Here is a 6,000-nt window from a genome sequence, read left to right as displayed (position 1 = left end):
CGCCTCTGCCGGTGTCTGCGGGCCGCGGCGTGAGGCTAGGGGCCGGGCGGGGCCGGAGCCGAACGAAGGAGAAGGTGAAGGGGGAAACCGGGACCGGGGCGCGGATAGCGGGGGGGGAGGGAGGTGTGTGTGAAGTGAGCGGGGCTGTGAGGGGGGGCAAGAGGGCGGTGACGTGCGCGGCGATTGGTCAGTGCGGCGGGCAGGAAGGCAGGTGATTGGCTATGTCGGCGGAGCGGCGGCTGATGATTGGCTGTGGACGAGGAAGCAGGAAGGAGGCCGGAGGGGCTCGCGGCTTGCGGGGAGTTCGCGGCGGCGGCGGCTGCGCCTCCTCCTCCTGCTGCCGCCGCTGCTGCCCGCGGCCCCGGCGCCCGCCCCCGCCCGCTCCCGGCCTCTGTGCGCCGCCTGCCCGGGCTGTGCCGGATCACGACGCCCTGAGAAAAGGGCGGGCGGCGGCGACAGCAGCAGCAGCGGGGGCCGCCTCATCCCCATCCCGGCTGCCGGAGAGGAGGCGGTGGCAGCAGAGGAGGAGGGCGGCGCTGACGCAGCAGCGTGGAGCCCGGGAGTCGGGCGCCCCGGGAGGGCTCCCGTCGTTGGATCTCTCCCCAAGCGGGGCCTGCGGCAGCCCAGCGGCGGCGGGAGCGCGCCCCGGTGAGTCCCCACGCGGCAGTGCTCGACCTCCCGGAGGAGCCCCGCGGCGCCGCCTCGTTCCCTCCGCCCTTCCAGTAAACTCCGGCGGGCCGGGAGCAGGTGCTGCCGCCGCAGGGTGGGAGGTGGCGGGGGGGAAGAGAGGCCACCGGGAACTTTCCTCGCTGATGGAGGTAGGCGGCCCCGGCGGCGGTGGGAACCCTTGGGAGGGCACCGCGGGCAGCCGCGGCTCGGTGCCCGGCGGGCAAGCGGCCTCGGCGGCAGGTGAGCCGGGCCGCTCTCAGGTGCGGTCGGCGGTTGGGCAGCCGTTAACTTGCGAAGTCCCGGTGGGGTGAGGCTGAACCTTAACACCCCACACCCCCTCTAGTTCCCACCGGCCCCGCCAAGCTTCCTCCCGGAGCCCAGCGGTTCCCTCCCCTGAGGCGAGCCCGTCCCGGCCCCCGTGGCTCGGCAGGACAAAGGCGGCGGGGCCGGCTGACAGGCGGGGCGGGGGGGCCCGGACCTGCGGGCCGGGCAAGTCGCGGGGGCCGGAACCGGTGCGGGCTGAGGCTAGGGGATTGTTGCCCCCGGGGGTATTGCACAACGGGCAGGGGAATGTTCCGCGGCGCAGCGCCGGCTTTAGGGAGGCGATTCCCGGGGAAAAACGCCGGTAGCGGGTGCTGGTGGAGCTGCTCGCCCCCCGGGCCGGTCCCTCCCGGTGCGGAGTGGGCTCGGGACGGCAGAACGGGCTCTGCCCGTCGGGAAGTTGGCGGCGGTGGGATCGGCGTTCTGGGGGGTCCCCCCACGCCTGGACGTGGAAATACCACCCGCGCGTCCTGGGCGCCGTGAATTGACCGGGCAAGTTCCTCGAGTTTCTTCTTCTCGCTGGCTGCTCGGTGTGGGCAATGTCGTGACTGTCGAGTGTCATGTCACTGTCAGTGCAGGTGCCATCGAGGAGCACGGCACGGGGGTTTGCGTTCCCATCGTGTTTTCATGCCGCTGGCCGCACTTTGCCACCCGTTTCCCGTGGCCATCTCTCCCTTGCCATCGGCAGCTCCCGGTGTCTCGGAGCTTGTTTCCTCTCCTCCTTTTGTGTAGTGGTGGCTCCTAATGGAGGCAGCTCTGCTGGCTCCCTCTTTTCCAGCTGCTTCTACCAGGCGCAGGAGCCAGCACATGTGACTGGGCAGATCTGGGCAGACTGGTGAGTGCTTACCGGGTGACTGCTCCACAGACAGCCACGGCCAGGGGATGTCCGTGCCCCACCACGGGCAGCCATGGGCATCTCTTCTCTTTATCAGGAGCAGCCTTGAGAACTTGGAAAATAGGAGCAATTGGGATCTATTCTCTTTGCCTTCTGTCCCCTGCCCTCCTCGTGTCTCTCTCCTTCCACAAGCCCTTACCTGAAAGGTTCTGGTTTGGTTTTGTGGTGAAGAACACAGCTGCCCCTGGTGCTTGCTTTCTATCTGAAGTCATCATTGTCAACCTGGGAGCAAGAGGCTTGGCTTAGCTGGGCTCTGGCTTGCCTGGTTAATTGATCTGTCCATCAGTTTGCCACAATTAGAAGGTGCTTGTGCCAGACAGGCAGGCTCAGCGTGCTCCTGGGTGCTGTGCTTGCAGGGCTCTGTCCTGGGGGGGCTCTCGGGGGGGTGGTTTGAAGGTTTCCAACCGTTTGGTTGTGAGAGGCAGAGTGACACAAGCTGTGTGATCGACTGATGCTTCTGAAATCTTAATGTGATTTAAATACCAGCATGCTGCTGATGGCTTTAGCAGAAGTACCCTGCTAACATATTCATCCCCAGCCATCCTTCATGTTTGGCATCTCCTGGCTACCTGAATCCTTTGCCAGCTTCAGCTGGAACTGTCTAAATATTTGCTGGTGATGGGAAATGGGGCCTCAGTCTGACTTCACGGGACCCTGTTGGATTTAAGCATTGATTTCTACTTGTTTTCCTAATGAAGTCAGTGCAGGATCTCAAATGGAGCAGCAGCAGAGGTTTCCCAGCTGCTGGTGCTCAGATTTGCTGCCCCAGTGAGGTGCAGCATCGCTTCTAGGTGTAAAATCGGCTGAAGAAGGCCAAGCCTGCAGGTGACAGTGATCCACTTAGCTTTGGGAGAGTGGCTCTGCTCTGGATGCTCTGTTTGCTGTGGGTTGATGGTGGCAGTCTCACGGTACAGCACAGTGTCACTTGGAAATGCAGTGTCTGGGGGAAGCCAGCCAGGGTCTTGGTTCTGTAACAGCAATCTTCTTGTTTCTGAAGCTGCTGAGGTTTCCTCCTCCAACTGCATCAATTAGTCTGCTGGTGGTGCTTTGCCCTTCTTGCCAGTCATCTCCATCACCTTTCTGTCTCCAGTCTGGCAGCTTTATTATTTATTTGGTTATTTTAGCCTCTCTGGGCAGAGTGCTTAAGCTAATTTTGTTTGCTGCGATGGTGTTAATTGCTGCTGTGTGATTGTGGAGCCATTGGGAGTGTGGGACACATGTGCTGGAGCTGGCTGTGGCTCTCTGATTTAGATAGTGATTATTTTGGGGGTAAGACACCCTTCAGCAAATGCTTTTCTAATATTACCACAGCACCAAAATAAGCCCTGAGCAGTAAATCTTTCAAAAGTCAACAAGTGAAAATAATTAGAAATGGTGGGCTGAGGAGAGCTGGCTGCTCGGCATTGAGCTCGGGTCAGGAGAGCATGAATGGATGGTGCTGGCTGCTCCTTCAGGAGTGGGGCAGTCTCGTCAGACCCTCTCACCTGCAGATGCTGCATCCAGAAGGAGATGTATGGGACTTTATTTCTTTATTTATTGCTCCCACCCCCCATCAGGTTAACCACAATGATGCACCCCAGTGAAGTAACCACAGGAGCAACTCCCACTTTGCACCCAACCAGCCAAACTAATAAGTCACAGTTATCACATTGTTAATAGCATGAACCAGCAGCTGAGAGAACTGGGGAATACAGAAAAGATCATGTATATGTATATCTAGTTATAAAAACAACCAAACAAAACCTGGAAACAAGTCATAAAACTAAAAAGGCTTCAAACAGAAGCTGTGTGTTGTGCCGCAGGCTGGGCTGGCTGTGTAGATGGTGGCTCGGGAGGTTTGGTGTCCCCAGGGGCTTTCTGACCCTCTGGTTTGGTCTCCTGCTTTACTTTGTGGTGTCTCTCCATACAGGCAGGTTGTAGCTGAGCTGTGAGTAAATTGGTTGTATGGCAGCTGTAGATGGGTATCCATCTTCAGATACTCCCTCTTGGCGTGATGGCTGTTGGGTGTTCTGGGCACAGCTGTGCTCCTGGGGGCAAGAAAAGGGAGCTGCTTTGTGGCTGGTGCTCAGCAGGGATTGTGCCCCTTGCTTCAGGGTGGGACTGCTGTAAGGCTTGGGGCAGAGGAGGATTTTTCAGGAATGCTGTGGCTGTCCAGCACGGCATCTCTGTTCTCAGCTGGACCAAAGCATGGCTTTTAATGACAGAGAATATTGAAATTCATGGCCATCGAGCTCCTCGGAGTTACCTGTAACGAGACCATGGTGATTTAACCCTCAGAGCTCTCACACTCGCAGCTCCTGTGCTGACAGACAGCATTCCTGATGTGGGGAAGATGCACTGAAAGGTAAAACTAATGGGTTTGGTTTGTTCTCGAGATGGAAAGGAACAGGGTTGTAAAACCCACTGGGACCTGTGCCGGTGGGATGAGGCAGAGAGGTGAGGATGGCAGTTTCCCTGCTTGCTGCTTCCCTCTCGAGGGCAGGAGTCAGCTGGACCTACAGAAAGGACCCTTCACATGCGATGGGCCTTGACCCAGCTACTGTCAAAACTTGATACTGCAGCACAAAGCTTTATCACTGTGACTTTACTTTCTACTTTCATATAATAATTCATGTGACTAAGAAACCAAACCTTCCACTAGCAGAGCAGGACCACAGAAATCTTTCTGTTGCTGTGAAATGAAATGAGAGACTGATGTTATCGTGTAAAAGCTAAAGCAAAGCATGTCATTAAGAAGAATAAATATAAATCTGATTTAAAATCAATTCATTTTGCCCCTGTTCTGTCCTGTCAATATTTGTGCCATTGGGATTTAATTCCTCTTGCCGTGTCTCTTGCGATGTGGATGAAAACCCATTCGAAGCAGGAGAGAGCACGGAGCTGGCAGACGTGGAAAGCACAACTTGAACCTCCTCTTAAAATCCCTGAACTATTGATAGGGCAGGAATATCATTTCCAAAAGAGATTTTGAGTTACATTGTGGTGGAAGCCAGTGGGCTGGGGAGAGCAGTGCTGCTCTCTGGTTTGGATGAAATGCAGCTGAAAAGGAGGGTGACTTGCCTGGAGAAGCAGCTGGTTGTCCCACGCTCAGCTAATCACTGAGGTACCGATGGAGTTTGTTTAGATCTGGCTCATTGCCTTGTCCCACATGTGAAGGGTCCTTTCTGTGCTGTTTGTCAGCACAGGAGCTGCAAGTGTGAGTGCTCTGAGGGTTAAATCACCATGGTCTCATTATTGATTTGATCTCCATTGGAGTCAGAAACAAGAGATGCTTCTGACTTTGGGCTTCTCTAGCCGTGAGCCTGCTGGCAGCTTAGGCAGCTGTTAATCAGGCTTTTACTGATGGGGGACTGGACATAGAACCATGGAATTGTTTGGGTTGGAAAGACCTCTAAGGTCATTGAGTCCTATCATTAACCCAAGACCACCATGTCCATGTCTTGAACATCCTGTGACTCCATTCCCTGGGCAGCCTGTTTCAACACCTGACCACCCTTGCAGGAAAGAAATTCTTCCTAACGTCCAACCTAACCCTCCCCTGGCACAGCGTCAGGCCATGGCCTCTCATTCTGGTGCCAGGGAGAAACATCTTTCCTCAGCCACTTAAATGCCATGGGAGTGCTCAGCATAACCCACCCCAGGCCAGAGGCACTGGACAGTCTCACTGGGCCCCCCAGCTGTGCTGCTAGTGTGGAGCACAGCACATAACCCCCAGGAAGGTGCGTAGAGGATGTGTGTCAGCTTGTGGAGAGCACGGTGTGTCCAGGGCTGTAGCTCTGTGCTTTTCACACGTGGCACAGCCAGAAGTGCTGTTTTTAGCACCTGATTGGCACATTCTGAGATGGTTTGGAGGTGAAGGTGCTTGGTGAGATACTCCCTGAGGGCTGCTTTTCATCTTTGGGTTTGTAGTTCTCTATCCTTTGCTGTCCCAGTGTGTTCAGAGGCAGGCAGTATGGGCTTTTGAGAGGGGTTTGCTGGGACACTTTCAGCCAAGCACTGGGACTAAAAGGTCTCATGGCAGTGGTGTTGGCTCGTCCCAGAATCATAGAATTGCACAATGCACTGGGTTGGAAGGAACCTTCAGAGGACATCTTGTCCAAACCTCCTGCAGTCAA

The 6,000-nt window shown here is 56.2% G+C and overlaps 1 protein-coding gene across 1 annotated transcript in view; it reads left to right on the top strand.

Annotated features, from left to right (window-relative positions):
* The first annotated feature begins 350 nt into the window (after positions 1 to 350).
* Positions 351 to 6,000, top strand: part of BAHD1 (bromo adjacent homology domain containing 1) — a 40,788-nt gene continuing 35,138 nt past the window's right edge. Inside the window, exon 1 of the mRNA XM_054171727.1 lies at positions 351 to 648. The gene's annotated coding sequence lies outside the window, so the exon portion shown is untranslated. The remainder of the gene's footprint in view (positions 649 to 6,000) is intronic.

The sequence above is a fragment of the Dryobates pubescens genome, chromosome 22, assembly GCF_014839835.1.
Source record: "Dryobates pubescens isolate bDryPub1 chromosome 22, bDryPub1.pri, whole genome shotgun sequence".
Taxonomy (NCBI): domain Eukaryota; kingdom Metazoa; phylum Chordata; class Aves; order Piciformes; family Picidae; genus Dryobates; species Dryobates pubescens.
This window is presented reverse-complemented; position numbering and strand designations above follow the sequence as displayed.